The following is a 19,645-nucleotide window of genomic DNA, read 5'->3' as shown; positions in this document are numbered from 1 at the left end:
TGAAGTTTGTCCCTGTGCACAGGATCAGTGCTATAACCTGCCATAAAGACAGGTGGATTGGTTACTTTCCTGTGGTTGTGATAAAATATAGCGACCAAAAGCAGCTTAGACGAGAAACAGGTGTATTTTGGCTTAGGGTTCTAGAGGGATAGAGTCCGTCATGATGGGGAAGGCATAGAGAGGGAGCAAGAAGTTGAGTGATCACATTCATACACAGAAAACATAAAAATATTAAATCAAATATTTAAAGAAGCTACAGTAAGTAGAAAAAAGTGCGCTGACATTGTTACATAGTTAGAATATGTTAAGAGTAATGTATCCTTTGGAAAGTAGTTGGAAGATGTTAAAAATGTTAATCATTTGCTGGGGGCTGACATGATGGCTCAGTGGTTAAGAGCACTGGCTGCTCTTGTGGAGAACCTGCGTTCGAGTCCCAGCACCCAAAATCATTCACCACTAAAGTTCCACTGACTCCATCACCCTCTTCTGACCTCCATGGGCATTGCACATTTGGATGCACTTACACACATCCAGGCAAAACACTCATATACTTTTTTTAAAAAGTCAATTTTCAGAGCTTTAAACGCAAATATAAGCAGTACAGACAGCATCTAATTCTCCTTAGTGTTTCATAGGAAGCATACAGGTTGTTACCTAAAAGGGGGAAAATTACTGTTTACATTCTAAACTATTAACACTGCATTGTTCTGAGTTCTCAAACACTTCAGGGGAGTGTTGAAAGTGTCAGTGCAGGGGCTGGAGAGATGCCTCAGAAGTTAAGAACACAGATTATTCTTGCTAGAAGACCCGGGTATGATTCCCAGCACCCGCATGGTGACTATGAACCATCCTTAACTCCAGTTCCGCGGCATTGCACGACATGGATGCAGGCAACACATACATACACATAAAATAAAAATAATAAAATTTAATAAAGTGTCAGTGCAGCCGGGCAGGGTGGTGCATGCTTTTAATCCCAAGACTTGGGAGGCAGAGGCAGGTGGATCTCTGTGAGTTCAAGGCCAGCCTCGTCCACATAGTGAGTTCCAGGAGAGCTGGGGCTCCATGGAGAACCTTTCCTAAAAAAAAAAAAAAAAAAAAAAAAGTCAGTGCTGGTTCTGAGAGACAGCTTAAGAGCACTGTCTGCTCCCTCTCTTCAAATTGCACATTTTACATTTTGCTATGCTTGTTCCCAGAAATGGTGCACCACAGCTACTGCAATTAGACCTTCTGTATTGTGGGGGCAAAGGACAAGGACAGGGGAGTACGATAAGGTCTCAGGGTCTTAGTTGTGTCTCTGTGAACTCACAAGGGTTTCTTCACAGATTTGCTCTCTGCTTAGGTGAGGAAGACAGCTGCTAGAGTAGAAGTTGGCCATTTTTCCTCCCCAATCTAGAAGGCAAGGGTGGGCTGAGGGTGACATTTGCTTCTCTGGTGTGGAAACCTGGAGCTGACTAGAGTTGTGTATTTCCTGACCTCTGGGGCAGTTTGACTGTAATAAAACCCCAGTTGCTTAGCTTCTAGTTCACTGGTTTATTTTAAATATTTATTATCTACCTACTATCAATCTATTCTTAGACAATTCTAAAAATATGACAGAGTGGTCTGTCATATTTTTAAACATACTTTTTCCTCTCTCCTGCTAATTTCTTAAAGGGATTTTTCTGGGATGCTTACTGTGAGATTGTGCTCAAGCTCCTGGGAGCCAGCCTCACAAACTGGGTTGTAACCGTAAAGTTAACCGCACTGAATCTACAGCATTTTGTTCATCACGGCTGAAGTTTTCTGGTTCTGTCCTGCCTCCCTTAGAGGGAGAGCAGAGCCTGAATCTCTGCTCCCATGAGTCCTCACTTCCTGCCCTCACTAGTCTGTCACTCCAGGGTTGGGGACACTTCTTTGCCCTGTGTCCTCACTTCTCTTTCACAGCCTGGAAGACCTTCTGGGTTCTTAGCTTGTTCACTTTTGTGTTTGTTGTTAGGATAGACTGGAAACTTCAGGTCTTACATGCTGAACAAGAAACCAGGAGTCTTTTCTCATTGTGGTCTTAATTTTAATCTTTATGATGGTTAGTGACGTTGAGCTATGTTTCCCATGCTTGGCCATTTTTACGGTATTATGATATTAGCCATGATTGTCAAATTACAATAAGAAATACCTTTGTAGTCTATACTTAGTTGTAAAATGGCTGCTACTGCAACTCTTCAACTAGTCTCTAGACATCGGGTGGAGATGTTCTGGCCTGTGTGCTAATCTGATGTTTCTGTGGAGAAAGGAGGCCCTCTAGCTTCCTGGGAAGACAGCGTGCAGATGTCACCCATGTCTTTTTATTCTGAAGCCAAAGTGCCTTCCCTCTCTTAGCTCATAATTACTACTTTCTGCCTCATATTTTCACCTCCTTGCATGACATTATTCCTTTAGAACGCTTGTGTTTTGCTTCACATTCAAGCATAATAATGCTTATATTTTACTCTATTCTACACAATTGAATATTATTAAGCTAGAAGAGCTCAGTATCATCCTAGGATACTCATCTGAACGTGTCCTTCTTCACTCCTGGAAGTACTCAATATTGCTTTAATATCATCAAATTCTAAAACCCAGATTACTCATGGTCCTTCACCATTTAAATTACTTAGATTTATTATCATATTATAACTTTTCACAAATACACACTCCCACTCCTTATATGTTATTGTGTCAAGATCAAGATAATTCTGAATTCTCTATATTTTGTGGTAAAATTTCATTTAGGCAGTTAAGTGCTGAAATGACTTCATTAGCATAGCTAAATTCTCCAGGTGTGAATTCTGACGAGGTTTGATTTTTATATGTACAAAAATGATTGCATACTGAAGTTCTTTCCTGACAGAAAATACTGTGCAGGTTTTGATGTTGCTTCTGATACTCTATACCAGGCAAAATGATCTGTCAGTTGCTTTATGCTGCGTATGGACAAATGAAGTTCTTCTAGGGTTGTTTTATCCAAATAGTTACACTTTGTAGCTTAGAGGCTTTTGCAAACATCTCTTTCAGAAAACAGCACACCTCAAATCTACCATTTTTAGCAGAGCTGTTGTGGATTCCTAACAGCTGCAGTCTGGTTTCAGAATTTGCAGTTAAACTTCAGTGTCCTCACTGCGTCGTTTTCATCTTCTGATTAAAGCGTCAGGCTCCTGTTCACTCTAGTGTTCTTTTTAATGCTGTCCCATTAGTGTGAAACCAGGTCAGCCCAGTACTTGTCTCCACCAACTCTGTTCCTGCTCACATTGCCCCATCTCAGAGCAAAGCTTATAACTTAGTCCACTTACCACTGGTGGTAGGAGAGGTCAGGGGTCATTTAATCTTGACTACCCAGGAACTGACGATCCAGGATACAGTATTCTTGTAGAAAGTAGAAAGTAGAGATGCTTGCCAAGCCTGTTGGCAAATCTGTACCTGATATATAGCGAGTGGGAACACAAAACAGCACAGGTACAGTGGAAGACAACGCCCATCCATAGAGAAGTGAATGAATTATCCAACATCAATCAGTCAGTTAATGAATGAATCCATCAGTGATAAAGAAGATTATCAATGATCCAGCCATCTTCTACTGGGTGCATATCTAAAGGTTGTGAATGTAGGGTCCTGAGCAGGGATTCATGTTCATTGAGACATGACCCGCAATAGTTAAATGGTAGGAGCAACGGGCAAGTTTATTCCCCCCAATAGAAGTGGTGGTGCACAGGGCTGGCATTCTTCGCCCTTTAGAAGGAAGGACCTTTTTTTTTGCCTCCATGTAGTCCAGATTTAGGAAGACACTGAAATTCCACGGCCACATGAACCACTGTCAGCCCCAGTCCCATCCACAGACAGTGCTAGAGGGAAGATGGTGGGGTGGTACCAGTGTCACTCTGCAGAATCACCTGTGACAGACCTTAGGGGAGTTCCCAGGAGGCCTGAACACTTGGAGACAAACCAGGAGTCCTGCCCAAAAGGGTAAATGTCTTGACCATCTTAAAACATAGTCCTCTCCTGAACAGTGTACACACTTCCAATGAAAGGAGAATGGTGATTTGCATGAATAAAAGAAAAAGAATTGTGCAACAAATTACTTAAATGTGCAACTCCAAGCACAGAAACAAAATAAAAGAAAAACCATGACAACTCCATGCCCCAAGTCAAATCACTAATTCTACAGTACGACGCCCACTGAGAATGAACCTGGAGGAAGATCTACACAAAGAATTCAAAAGAGTGATTGTAGCTGTGTCCAGACAACTCACAGAAGATACGAATATACCCCAAGAGACTCCAAGAGAACAGAGGAAAGAGCTGAATGAAATGAGGAAGTCTATCCAAGATACAAAAAAGGAATTTAGCCAGGTGTGATGGCACAAGCCTTTAATCTCAGCACTGCAGAGGCAGATCCAGGTGGATATCTGTGAGTCTGAGGCCAGCCAGGGCTACATAGTAAACCTTGCCTCAAGAATAAATAATAAATAAATAAACAAATCTAGAATTCAAAAAAGAGAATTGCTAAAGAAAACCCAAACTGAAACGATGCTGTGAATGAAAATCTCAATAAGCCAAAAAAAAAAAAAAAAAACCCTCATTGGAAAGCCTCATCAATAAAATGGCTCATGTATTAAGCAGCGTATCGGCTATAAGACAAAATAGAAGAATTGGATCATGCCAATTAAAGATCAATAATAAATTTATATCTATATATCTATATGTCTCTATGAATGGAACATGGAGGAGCTTTGTGACATTGAAAAAACCTAACGTTCAAATTGTGGACATAGAAGAGGGAGAATAATTCCACAGTGACAGCATAAAGAATATTTTCAATAAAGTCATAGAAGAAAATTTCCCAAATCTAGAGAAAAAGATTCCCATTCAGGCATTCAAGGTCTACAGAACACCAAGTGGACAGGACCAGCAAAGGAACTCCTTATGATATATTAAAATTAACACACTACAAACTCAGAATAAAGAAAGAGTATTGAGCTGGACCTGGTTGGGTACGTCTTTAATTCCAGCACCTTGGAGGCAGATTTAGGCTGATCTCTGTGATTTCAAGGCCAGCCTGGTCTAAGGAGTGAGTTTCAGGGCAGCAGGGGCTAAAGGAAGGCCCTGTCTCAAATCTTAAAGAAAGAGAGATTAGAGAGAGAGAGAGAGAGAGAGAGAGAGAGAGAGAGAGAGAGAAAGTTTATCGAAAACCTCAAGAGAGAAAGTTCAAATCACTTAAAGGCAGGTCCATCAGAATAGCACCTGAGTATCTGACATAAACTTTTAACACTGGAAGGAACCAGAAAGATATTTTCCACATTCTGAATGAATGCAACTGCTATCCCAGCAAAATTAGATATTAAAATTAACGTGTAATGCACTTATCATGGTAGAAACAGATTTTAAAACTTTATAGCCACTGAGTTAGATTTAGAGAGGACACCAGAGGGAATACTTCAGATTGAAAAGAAGTATAAACACACTGCAGGGGTCACAGTGGATAAATAATACCAGAATAGTTCCTCAAAAGAAGTCTAAGAAAACACTACATAATCAACAAAATAAAAGAATAAAGAGACAATTTTCAATAACTTTGAATATCAGTGGTCTCAATTCTCAATAAAAACATATAGACTAGGAGATTTTTTTTAGAAAACAGGATTCACCTTTTTTGTTGCCTCTAAGAAATATGTTTCACCACCAATGATAGATACCACCTTTGAGCAAAAAGCTGGAAAAAATATTCCAGGCAACCAAACTAGGAAACTAGCAGGTGTAGCTATAGTTATATCTGACAAAATAGACCTCAAGCTGAAATAGTCAGAAGAGGTGGGGTGTGCGGTTTGAATGAGAGAGCTCCCCATAGGCTTCAGTATTTGATCAGTTGGTGGTGCTGTTTGACAAGGTGACAGAACCTTTAGGGTGCTAGGCCTTGCTGGGGGAAGCCTGTCACTGGGGGTGGGCTTTGAGAGTTCATGGCCTGGCCTCACTTCCAGATTCTCTTTCTGTTTTGTGTCTGCAACTGAAGATGTGACCCCTCAGCTCCCTGCCCCAGCTGCCTGCTGCCAGGCCTCCCCCACCATTTTGGACTCTCCCTCTGGAACTGGAAGTCCAAATGAACTCTTCCTTCTACAAATTTCTTTAGTCATGGTGTTTTATCACAGCAGCAAAGTCACTAAAACATCAGGACAATTCATATTCACTAAAATAATCCACTATGTAAATATTAAACATATATGCATGAAGTACAAATACACCAAATTTTTACATTATTTAATTTTTGTGTATTTCATACATAAAAATTATCTTTATACCTAGTCCATGAACTTTAGATGTCTCTTCATTTTCTAGTGTCCTCCTCAGTTTCTTTCTTCAGTGTCTTAAAGTTCTCATTGTACAAGTCTTTCATTTGATTTGTTTATTCAGAAGTATTTGTGTGTGTGTATGTGTGTGTGTGTGTGTTAGTCCAAAAACCTACTGAAAAATTCCAGATACAATATCCCTCCATGGTAGGCACTCAGTATCCATGAATATAGCTGAAGCTACATGACAATAAACTGCCAGAAAAGAGAAACCTTCCTTTGAGTTGTTGGCCAGGGTAGTCCAAGAGACTGCCAAAGTTACAGATGTTATTGCCACAGTCCTTGATTGCCTCCCAGATGGTAAGACACTATTCATGGAGACAAGACATACTTTGGACACGGGATCTAGAAAAATGGAGTTGGAACTGATCTGGAAGTCTCCTCCCATGAATGCTAGCTCTAATAGTTTGGAAAGCACTATGCAAGCTTCATGGAAGACCTTCAATCAATGGTTCAAACCCAACTTCAAGGCCTGAAAGCCATATCAGTGACCAGCACAATAAATGACATTGGTGTAGTAGTGACACTTTCATCTTGGAGGTAATCAACAGCTACCTAATTGGACTTCAAGCCCACTCAATGGGAGGAAACTCATGTCTGGTACTGTAAACCTAGTCAAATACACATGGCTGGAGAGGTCATAGATCTTAGAGACTACCCAAGGCTCTCACATCCCTAGACAAATTTCTCACTATGTGCAAATATGGATTCTTTCATTTACAGACAAGTATCCTAGTCACCACCTATCAAGGTAGCTTCTTTTTCAACAGACAGAGATTATTACAGAATTACACCACTGGTCACACACAGATAGTATCTGTGGGTTGCCCGAGCCTAAGTGGCACATCCACGATGCAAACTGTACACCTAAGACTCATGGAACATAGAACAAAGGATGAAGAGGAAACTAATACACCTTTCAGGTCTCATTATTGAAGTTTGCTGACGCAACAGACGGTCACAAGTGACCACAAAATACAGAAGAGTGGGTAGAGTGTGGGTCCTTGGACAGGGCTCCTATACTGAGATCCACCCACCACCCAGGGCTCAGGGACCATTGCAGAAGATGGCGTGGAAAGATTATAAGAGGCAGAGAGGAGGTGGATGACCATACAGAAAATAACCATACAGGTTCCTGGGATTCTTCTTATACCTACAGCAATTGTGTCAGCATGCACAAGACCCATACAAACTTAGGTAGACCAAAGCCCACCACAGAACTGTCAAAATGAACAGCAATCCCCGACTGTAGTAGAAGAATTATTGGCAGCTGAATACTGCTGGGTGAGGAAGAGCTGATCTTGAAGGGAGAGATTCTAGATAGGCTGAATAAACCCCAGTGGATGGACTTGCACTGAGGGACATCTGGGGACACTAACATTACATGCCAGGCCTTAACACAAATGACAGAATGTATGAACTCCTGTGGATGACAGGAGGGCTACAGGAGGGTGTCAAAGGGGATGGAGAAGGGAGTATAAAGATGATTTATGTATGAAATACACAAAAATACAATGAAAATTTATTTAAATTGAAGAGCTTAAATAAGTAACTGGGAAATGATCTGAAATAAATCTAATAATGAGTAGAATTAAAATGCCATTTCCTTATAAGAATAGCATGTACTTGTTACACTGTAATTTAAAATGTGAACACTGAGAACTTAAGTGTAAGAAACATTTGATAATGTTTCTGATTTGTCAAATTACAGAGTAGAAAGAACATTTTAGTGCAAATATTTTCTAAATTTCCTATTCAGCTGAGAATTGAATTTTCTGAAAGTATGTTGACTGTGTTCACAAAATGTCTCAGAAGCTACAGATCAACTCTATCTTCCTCACTGATCATTTCAGTCATTTCCATGGCTTCAGTGGCCACTCATTGATGGACCATACATTCATAGCAAGGATGGACTCTTCTCGGAAAAGTTGAATGTCTGGTTATAAAAGTGGAGCTCACTAGTATTGTGACTGTTAAACTTTAGGTTGACAATATGAGAGCCAATTCACACCAAATCACCCATGGAATCTCCTACATCCTCCAAAACAGTTTTCATGTCTGCAGCCCAAAGATCATGAATGATTTTGGTAACCATTTCAGTAGATCAAGCATTTAGCAGCAACTATAGCTAACAAGTCACAAGGCATTGCTCTCTCATGCACGCTTTGGCTTATTCCCTATCCAAGACCCAAATCTACTGAGCACTGGATGGTATAGCTGCTGGGCTTTCTACAGATCCATTTCCTTTCTATGTATCTCCTGGCACTGCTGATTCCTTTGTCCTTCAGGCAGGTGCATTTTCCCCCTCCTCGGATGGAAACTCTAAAACCAGAATAAAAAATACGAAACCTGCACAGCTGTCATATATATTTGTTCCTGTGCTAAAATCTCTAGTGCCCCCACTGCAGATTTTTAATAAGAATATGAAAAAGGGAACAATCCATCAGGAAATGTGTACACTACTTTTACCCTTAGTTTCTTTTACACTCTCAAGTTATTTGAAAACCACTCCTTTATCATTCATCCATTCCAGACCCTGTTATGCATTGACAAGATATGTAACTGCTGCTTGCTGCCATGTTTACATCAACTGTTGCCATGGTGACCTCACTGAGGGTGATTTTCGGTCTTATTTGGAACTATTCATTATGTGTAAAAGTGAAAGAAAAAAAAAACTTCTTAGTAAATTATTGAGAGAGCTTAATTTTAATGATGGAAGTGATTGGGTCTCAATATTTTTCTTTTCCAGAAAAAAATTACAGTTATAGTCCAAGAACTGTCCCCAGGTTCTCTCTGAGGATGGGACTTCAGTAGAGATCCCCACTGCTCGCTGGAGTCTCTGCTTTCGTGAACAGTTCAGCAGTGCAGAATGAACTTGATTGTCTGACACCTGCAGTTATGCGCTGGCAGCATAGGATTTCAGAGCCCTCACTGCGCATGTGCAGCTCTGTCTCCATTGTGAAGGGGATTTACTGGCAAGGGAAATATTTAAGCCAGTGAAGGGGAGGGAAGAGCTCCCCAGATGTCATCTTCCTACTTAAGACTTCAAGTGAAATCACAGTAAGTGAATGTTTTCCAAAATCACAGCTAATGAATGGAAGAGCATAAAAAAAGGGTTTAGATTTGAAGGGATGTGGAGTTCGCTGCGATTGGCTCACGCATGTTCGCATACTCTCAGCTTCAGCTCTGTCTCCTGCCCAAGGATTTGTATTCCTTCCTTCCCAGTGCAGTGAGCATCACAGGATATTACCTTTCCCTCCTCAGAAACGCAACTCACACATATCAGTACATAAACACAGTAGAGGGAAAGGGGGTCTGAAAACCTACATGTTGCTGTACTCAGTGTTGTCTGTCCACTTCCAAAGCTGTTGTTACCAGTCGCTGTGCAGGCCGATCCAGGGGTCAGAAGAGCTCTTATATGTCCTCAGGAAATCCTGTCATAAAAACAGGAAGTAAATACATGTTTCTCTGTGTCAGATGACCTTAAATCTCACTGCCCCAGAGCCTCCTTTAGCCAGACTAGTCCTCAGCTCTCAGTGGAGTCATGGGATGTCTGTAGTCTTAAACTATTTTATTTTAAAGACCATACATCCCCCTGTGACTGGAAAGTTTCTGGATGCCTGTCCTTCAGAAGATTGTTATGGTAACCACCTGCAGTGTACAGTGCCTGCCAACATGGATGAAAACTTACACGCTTACCACATGTCTTATTAGAATGGGAATGGCATGCCTAACCTCACTGGCTGCCTATGAGCATTACAGGAAAGAACAAGTCTAGATGTCTCAGGGCTCCAGGCAGAAGTAAATGCCGTTAGTAAATTGCACACAGAATGTGATCCCTATGTTCCCAGTTTTGTCTGGGTTGGGATCCTGCCTCTTGCTTCAGCTTTAAGTTCCAATCCTCAAGGCACTAAATACTCAAAAGAACAAACAGTCCAGCAGCATCTCTTACCAGTTCTTCCAGGCTTTCAAACTGAGCGAGCTGGGTTTCTAATGCCATGGAGGAGGACTGGCTGGGTGTCCAATTTCTCATTTCTCCAGAAAAGAAAAACATTTCCTTCCAAATGCAATCCAGGTTCTTGGGCAGGCAGCATAGACAGGTCTCTCTATGACCTGTTCTGACTTTCTCACTAAAACGTAGAGAGTACAGTGAATTATACAGACATTTCCATGTCTCATATCTTTTCAGCTCAGCTGTGAGCTGTGTATTTGGATTGTGGCTTTCAGAGTTAACACTAGGAGTCCCTCCTGACAAGGATGGCCTCCATCCAAGCCTTCTAACTGGATTCTGTTGCCCATCCTGTCTGAGGAGCTCATGCACACTAGGGGCTTTCAGAACACATATTTCTTTTTGTTTGTTTTTGTATTTTGATTTTTGAGACAGAATCTCTCTATGTGCTTCTGGATGGCTTGGAACCCACTGTGAAGACTAGAGTTCTTGAAGCTCATAATGGTCCTCCTGCCTGTGCCTCCTGAGTGCTGGGACTAAAGACCTGAGATAGCATAGTCCACAAAGAAAGACCTTTCTATAGGTCAACTCCATACAAATGTAGTACTCTTTCCTGGAACCATATAGCATCTTTTCCCACCATCCTCTTTGACAGTAACTCTCCTTTTCTTTTTCAAAGAGAAGGAAAATTCCTAAATTGCCTGGATGTGACTATAGTGAAATGCCACTCACAAAACCAGACACAGTCAAAATACAGTTTGAAACCAAAATTTTGATCCATATAGGGCCTTCTGTAACTTTGTTACACACACAGAAGGCTAGAGAGATGGGTCGGTGTTTAACTATGTGTACTGCTCTTACAGAGGACCTGAGTTCAGTTCCCAGCAGCCATGTCAGGTGACTGACCACTGCTTGTCACTACAGCTTTAGATCTTCACACGTGTTTATACTTATACACTCACACACACATAAACATAATTAAAAATTGAAAATAAATCATATATATGTCACTGTAGGAGGCTCTGAGATCAGCAAGGTTTCATGTACAGCTTAAAAGAATGACAGACACTTTTCTTTCATTACTTCACCATGTCCTTCCAATAACAAATAAAAAGGAATGCATTTCTCTTTGAAAGGTCTAGTGAGTCTGATGCAAGACGCAATTTAATAAGAAATCTTGGCCTCGTACCACAGAGCATATGGATGTGAAAACACTTGGAATTATTTCATAATATACAATTTTTGTCTTTTGATAAAATTAAAATTTACAGCATAAGATGTTTCAAAATACAAAATATAAATAAATTGTAATTCTAATCTAATTTTGAAAACATTTATTCATTTACTTGTTCTATTATGTGTATGAGTGTTTTGCCTGTAGGTATGTGCCTGTGGATGCCAGAAGAGGGCATCAGACGCCCTGGATTAGGAATGACAGATGGTTGTTAGCCACTAAGTGAGTGTTGGGAATGAATGTGGATCCTCTGCAAGAAGAGCCAGTGCTTTAACCACTGAACCATGTCCTCTGCCCCTGAAAATATTTTAAGAGTGGCTTATCAAATCATGATTTTAAAAATAAAATTGCAAATAACATTTGCATACTAAGTGAGATAAAAACTGAAAACATCATCAAAAAGGAAACAATGAATACATTTTATGGAGATGGATACTCCTTTTGACACTGCGATAAAATCCTGGAAGAGAAATACAATGTCAACAAGAATTTGAAGAGAAAAGGAAAGTATAAGTTTAAAGACTAAGGAGGCTTTTTGGTCATGTATATTAAAAAATAGATAATAGTGACTGTTAAATCACAAGATTCATGTTCCAATGCATATATATGATCAATTTATTTTAATGTGACAATATTTATGATACACAGATAATAGTATAATTTGCACCTATTTAAATGTTTGATCAAAACTGCTAGATAATGTAAAATATGCCAATGGATAATGAGTTTTTCAAAATGGTACAGGTCATATTTTAGAGATGTTAGGGACATCTGAAGGCCACTATTACAGATAAAAATATGTTTGGGAGTGTTGAGTCACCTTTTCCTAGGCAATCCTTGAATATACCAAACAACCTAAGGATTTAGCTCCTTCTTTGTACACAGGATGAGGACTTTCCTCCAAAGGTGTAAAGTTCTTTATGTTCATGGGTTACTAGTTGGTTTTAAATATAAAATATAGGGTCTTAAAGCTCAGTGATAAACTCCTCATCTGAAAACACTTCAAGTTGAATCACACTTTGTTTTTAAATAATGACTGCTGAGTGGAACATGTCAGGAACGAGCTCCATAAATGAAATTCCTGTAGTCACAGCTTGTTTATGTAGGTGCATGGTGATGACACTCAAGAGAAGACCCCTAGCACTAATTCTGACTTTTCTATTTCCAAAACTCGATACTCGATTCTGTTGTCCTGCTCAACTGTAAGTTCCCAGAGAACAGGAATTCTGCATGTTTGTATCACAAGCACTTCCCACAGTGCCTGGCTCACAACGGCCCTTAGTATCACTGACAAACTGTGGAGAGAGTGGTTTTAAAAATAAAACTCCCCAAGTATCTTTGCATATGAAGTGATAGAAAACACAATTTGAAGAATGAATAGCTGACCTGAGAAAGCAACAGAAAGCCCAACTACAGCTGCAGTGAGGGCTGCGACCAGCAGACAGCAGCTGGAAAGCTTCATGGGCGTCACAGGAGACACAAGTGACAGACCCTTTCCCTGGAGGTTTCTCCCTGCAGCATAGACATACCAGTAGGTCAACCTCAAGACTCTCCTCAGGAGAACAAAAAGAATTTACCACAGAATCAACTCTCGGTTTGGCTTGTAAGGAAACCCCTCCCACAGGAGGTCCTGGTCCATAAATGATGTCCATGGAGCAAAGAGGACTGGAGACAACGGAAACAGAATATTTTGCCAGAGCATCTTCTAGTTGCTAAAATAAGGGCTAGTGAAAGAGCAGAAGCAAAAAGATTAAAAATCACGATGAAAAACAAACAAACAAAAAATGTCATTTAGATTTAGCTCCATAAGAAGAGACCTGGCTAGAAGGACTGAGGGAAACATTGGAAAAAAATCAGTGAGTCAGTTAGGTGGTGCATGCCTGTAATCCAGCACTTGGGAGGTCGGTGGGAGGAGAATCAGGACTTCAAGGACAGCCTTAGCTACAAAGCAAGTTTGGGACCAGCCTGGACTCTATGACATCTTGTATTAAATAAATAAATAAATAAATAAATAAATAAATAAAATCAATTGAATAATAGGTAGGTAGTCAGGTAAATAAAATTCAATTCTGCATATTAATAAAATTAGAAAAGGAAAAAAGGGAGCATTTCAGTAAATTTAGCCTAAGTTTATGAAAAATTTAATTTTATGAAAAATTTAACATTCTCAACAAATTAGAAATTGAAGGAAATCCCTCAACCTTACAAAAAATAACAGTTTAAAACAAGACAAAAAAACCAAGTACAGTTCAGTCTTTTAAAATATCTAATTTTTATTTTATGTGTTTTTTGTGTGTTTTGCCTGCCTACTGTTAAGTGCACAATGTCTTGCAAAGTCCATGGAGGCTAGAGGAGGACATTAGATCCCTTGGACCTGAAGTTCCTGAAGTTACAGAGAGTTGTGATTTGCTGTATCTATGTTGGGCAACCTGGGTCCTCTGCAAGAGCAGTCAGAGCTCTTAGCCACTGAGTCATCTCTCCAATATCAGTCATTTGTGGGGTTTTGTTTTGTTTTGTTTTGTCTGTGGTTTTTTTTGGTTTGTTTGTTTGTTTTTTGGTTTGGTTGGTTTTTTTGTTGTTGTTGATTTGTCTTTTGAGACTGTCTTCCTGCAACCCCAGCAGGCCTAGACCTCACTATGTTATGTAGACCAGGCTGGTCTCTACCTCTACCTCCTGAGACTAAAGTCTAGGCAGGCCACAACTCGGTCCAGTCTGCTTTATTCTTTTTGTTTGTTTGTTTGTTTTGAGACAGGATCTCCCTGCAGCCCCAGCTGTCCTGGAACTCACTATGTAGACCAGGCTGGCCTTGAACTCACAGAGATCTGCCTGCCTCTGCCTCCCGAGTGCTGGGATTAAAGGCATGCGCCACCACTCCGGGCTTTCTTTATTCTTCCTGGTGCCAGAGTGAATGTTTTCCCCCAGCGATCAGCAGCAAGGTTAGTGTATCTGCTGGACTAACGTTGTCAGGACAACATGGCAGGAGAAGAAACGACAGTCACACAGCTTAGAGAGATATGAAAGTGTTATTCGAAGTTGACATGGTTACAGTTACATATAAAATACGAAGACACTGTATAAAGGTACTCAAAGTCATGAGTGAGTTTACAGGACTTCAGGACACAATGTCAATGCATAAAAAGCCATTGCATTTTCATATACAAGCAATTATCAAAAGGAAATTTAAGTGTAAGAACTGTATCACAGAAATGCTGAAAACACACAGCTTTAAATCTCATAAAATATGCCCACAATCAGCATGATGTAATCTATATGCAAAAGTGATAAGAAATAAAGATTTCAATCCATACAGAGATGTAAGATGTTCATGAATTGGAATGCTCACTGTTGCTAATATAAAACTTCTGCTCAAACAGGTGCATAGATCGAGGTAGTTCTGGTAAATATTGTGGCGTGGCTTTGGGAGAGCGGCATGGGGTAGAAACTGGCACAATGATTTTCAAATTACATATAAAATAGCTCAAACAATTTAGTAAAAGAAGAGACCAAATTTGTAGAAATGAGAAATGACAATGCCTCACACAGAGCAGCAGGCAGAAGGGACACAAATCAAGAGAAAAACAAAAAAACCAAAACCACTTAAAGAAAAGCAAACATGCACTGTGGACTGATCAAGGTGGACAGCTGCTAGGTCCAGAAAGGACCGGATATGGTACTGAAGCAGTTTAGTGTCCTGTGGAGGAAACCAACACCTCATCTTTGTAAAATAACTCAAAATGGATCACAGACCCGAACATGAAGTTTACGGCTTTAAAATGGTTCAAAGAAAAAAAAAAAATTACACCTTTGTGAAGCTGTTTCAGGTAAAGCATTCTTAGTTGCAACCAAAAGGTGATAGATGCAAAGGAAAAATTAAATAGATTTAGCAAAATTAAAACCTTCTCCTCTGACCCCTGGTAAGGGAATTAAAAGATAAACAATGAACTGGCAGGTGTTTGTTTGTTTGTAACATAGCTCTTAAAATAAGTTGTTATCTAGAATATGTGGAGAGGGTTTAAAATGCAATGATGGGACTGGACCGGAGTCTAGTGGTTAAGAGCACTTGCTGCTCTTCCAGAGGATTCATGTTCGGGTCCCAACTACCACAAAGGGCAGCAGCACACCACTACCTGTAACCCCAACTCCAGGATCTCTGACGCCCTTTTCTGGACTCTGAAGGCATCTTCACTCACATGCATACACCCACACTTAGATACACATGTATACACATACCTAAAAATAAATTTTAAAACCTCACTGATAAACAAAAAGAGATTAAAGCTGGGGAGATGGCTCATTGGTAAAACATCCCCACAACCCATGTGAAGCCACGAATGTTAACGTGTCTTTAATCACAGCACTTCTATAGTGAGATGGGAGGCAGGTGACCTGGTCTGTTGTGTAGCTGGACTCGGCCATGGGAGAGACTGGCTCAGCTATGGGAGCCGGGGATGGAGACCAGGAAGGACTGGAAGAAGGGGAAGATGCTTGTGACCTGCGCTCTCTAAGTCTATCCTGAGCACTCATTAGGTCCCTGTAAGGTGGCGGGGGTAAATCCTCCTCCAACGCTGAGGGGAGAGCTTCAGGACCCGATGGGTTTTTGGTCTGGACTTTCTTCAGGGGAAACAAAGTGACTGACCCCTTAGGCTATGATGGCAGGGGCGGCAGTAAGGGATGCAGCCAGTCAGGGGGAGCAGCGACCAGATATCGCCAACCTAAGATGTAGGGGATCTGGTCAGGGTGCCCTGGTTCCCCGAAGATAACTCCTTGAACCCTGTAGATGAGGGGCATGTTAAAGGACCCTTAGGGCAGCCGTTCAGCTTCAAAGGAGGGCCATTCGATGGTGCAGAGGATCTGGAGGCAGGTCAGCTTGACACGCAGTCCAGATATGTTCAAGGCCTCTTGTTTGTAGTCCTGAAAATGACTAAGAACTGATCAAGGGGAGCTGAAGATGATGAGACTTTCTGGCCCATCCTGGGATAAGCTTCAAGAAAAAAGAATATAAGGAGAGGAATGAGAATGAGACGAGGTAGGATGGAAAGTCGATAGACAAGGCGGAGCTCTGAGCAGAAGGTGAGGACCCTATGAGATGGCGGCTCCCTAGAGGGAGAAATGAAAATCTCGCAGCGTGCAGAGTCAGCTGAAAAGGCTGACCCTGTTCCTTTCCCAAAAAGATTTGGCCAGCCTGGATTCCAGGTCAGACTTGACCAGAAACTTGAGTCTGGCCTGCCTGGATTCCACGTCGGGCTGGGCCAAGACTCTGGGTCGGTCCCACCTGGATTCCATGTCAGGCTGGAGCACGACCCCTTATCAGAGGAGAAGTTGGGGCATACCCCGTTCTCCTCCAGCTCTGGGATCAATAGCGCGTCTGCCTGATCTCCATTGAGCCCCAGGATGTCTGGACTACCGAAAAGCAAGAGAAAGAAAGAGAGAGAGAGAGAGAGAGAGAGAGAGAGAGAGAGAGAGAGACACGAAAGCAGGCAGAACTGAACAAGGCCAGCGCCGGTGGTGCTTCCATGGGTCTGGGGTCTGTACTGTCAAGCCCCAGAAGAGCCCCCAAAATGTTAGGGTTCGAGAATAGAAAATAATTCCCACAGATACCCAAAAAGATTATACAAAAAGTTTATTCAAGAATTAAAAAAACAACAACCAAATGGCGTCTAGCCAGGCACAGACTAATGAGCCAAAGATGGAGTCTGGCCCCGAACAACAACAGGCAGGGCCTTTTATTGGGGAACTCCACAGAAACCCGCGTGCCAAGCATCTTTTTAAAATAATTGTATGTCCCCATATCCTCCTGCGTACGGGGGAAGTCTTGATTGGTAGGGGCTGTCTTCAGGGCATTGGAATGTGCTGACTGATATCTTTTAGGGCCAGAAGTTTTTGTTCATACCTTATAAGGCTTTTACATGTCCAGGGTTTGCTTAATTTATAGCTTCCCCCAGAGGGGGGCAGGTAGCAACTGGAAAAATTTACAATATGCCTGAGCTTGTCTGGGCTTGTCTAAAGAAGCTAGCCAAAATGGAGTCAGAGCATTCTGGCTCTTCACACACAGGAAGCACAACTCAGGGCCCAAGCCAGTCAGTGTCCTAACAGAAATGTATCTGGGGCCCAAGTCTAGCCCAGACATCCCTGTTAGCTTCCATGTCTTTGTTGTGTGCCTATAATTCAGCTCTTCCTGAGGGTGACTGGATAGAGGAACTTAGATGACCTCTTCCTAAAAAACATGAAAAGAAAGAAGAGTTATTCCATTCAGAAAGGAAGAAAGGAAATTGCCTGTTTATATATGAAATGATTCATGCATAAAAAACTAAGGATTCAATTTAAGAAATAGAAGAATTTAGAGAGGCTAGTGGGGCAATATGGCTTTGGAGCAAGGAGTGGGGGGTGTCAGGCCCCACCAGGACTATGGCTGGGTTAGAGGGATGTAGGCCCAAGAGTCACTGCTGCTGTGGTTTTGTTCTGCAGAAGCAGGCCCTGTTTCTACACTGGGGAGACAGAGAAGTGCTTTACTGAGTCTCTGTAGGAGACCATGGTCTTCAGAAATTATCAGATGCAGCTGTATGACGAGGGGCACGATGAGGACCAGCCAGTCGCCAATCCCAGCTTGGCACAGCTGTGTAACAAGCAGCTTGAGGAGGATCAGCCAGCATCTACCGGGGGCTCAGCAAGTTCATGGAGATCCCAGGACAAGGTCACCAAGGAAAGATTCATGTTCACTCCCATAGTCCTGGTGAGCACCAGATCTGTCTTCACTCCAATTCCACCAAATTCTCCCTCTTTACTGCAGGTATGCTGAGAGGTACCTGGACATCTAAGTGGGTGAGCATGCCAGGGTGCCGAAATTGTTGCCAAGGACAAGCTGAGTGAGGTGCAGCTGGTGGAACAGATAAAGCAGTGGTGATGAGAGGAAAGCGTCCTAGCCACAGACCAGTGAAAGCTCCAATCAGGGAGAGCTGTGGTGGTTCACTCTGCAAACCTTCATCCTCCTGGCCATTGTTGTCTGGCAAAAACTGTATCTAGGAGTCTGTGTAGCTGTCCCACCTCTCACAGGCTTCAGGAGAAAGGAGCTCCTGGAAATAATTTCTCTCTGGCAGGTTATCAGCCATTGAGGTTCTGAAGAGGAGAAGGACAGAAAGCACCATCCCTTCTAGGCTCAGCTGAGGGCAGCATCCTGTCTGGTTAGATCTGAGCAGGCAACGGGAAAAGTTTGCCCCTTCTGATCTTTTTACAGTCTTCACTGGGGGCTGGTGATGACAGGTGTCTTAGAAGCTCAGTGTTACTGGTCAGGGATGTGAGGCTGTCTGTGATAGGTTGTGGGAAGGAAGTGGGCAGCAGGCAAGTGAATTTTCCTTCTTTCTATTAACAAGGGATACTGAGTAGGTTAGAGTGTATCTGTGCTTCCTTGCCACAAACGTTGCTTTCCTTACCTTTGGCCTAGACCCAGCCTGAGTGGCTGGTGATGACAGGTGTCTTAGAAGCTCAGTGTTACTGGTCAGGGATGTGAGGCTGTCTGTGATAGGTTGTGGGAAGGAAGTGGGCAGCAGGCAAGTGAATTTCCCTTCTGTCTTCCTTTATTAACAAGGGATACTGAGTAGTTAGAGTGTATCTGTGCTTCCTTGCCACAAACGTTGCTTTCCTTGCCTTTGGCCTAGACCCAGCCTGAGTGTGTGTGTGTGTCAATTAAGGGTGAAGTGGAGGGGGTTTCAGTGTAGGAAAGTTGTAGCAGGGGGCCTCCAAATATGGCGTGGACTCAGAGCCCTGGGATTCAGAGAGAATTCACTTCACATCTTGGTCCCAAAATAGCCTGCCAAAAGGAGCCCAGGCCTCAGTACTGCTCGCTTGCCCAGTGACTGCTGACAGACTGCATGGCGCAGACCAATCAGAAAATGATACGCTGACTAAAGGGACTTAGGGGCGGAGAAAAGGAAAATATAAGGCCTACCCCCTCCTGCATTAAATAAGCCTGCAGCACCTTGCCTAGTGCTTGCTTCTACCGGACTCCCGGGGTCTGTGTCTCGTGACTCCATGCCTCTTGCCCCCCCTAATTGGCAGGGGACCTGATCCAGGTCAGGGTCTTCACAGCTGGCCTGAGGAGAACCCGCAACA

This window comes from Nannospalax galili, unplaced genomic scaffold, assembly GCF_000622305.1.
Source record: "Nannospalax galili isolate Female #2095 unplaced genomic scaffold, S.galili_v1.0 scaffold1603, whole genome shotgun sequence".
In the NCBI taxonomy this organism is placed as follows: domain Eukaryota; kingdom Metazoa; phylum Chordata; class Mammalia; order Rodentia; family Spalacidae; genus Nannospalax; species Nannospalax galili.
The sequence above is the reverse complement of the archived record's forward strand: the minus strand, read 5'-3'. Positions refer to the sequence as shown.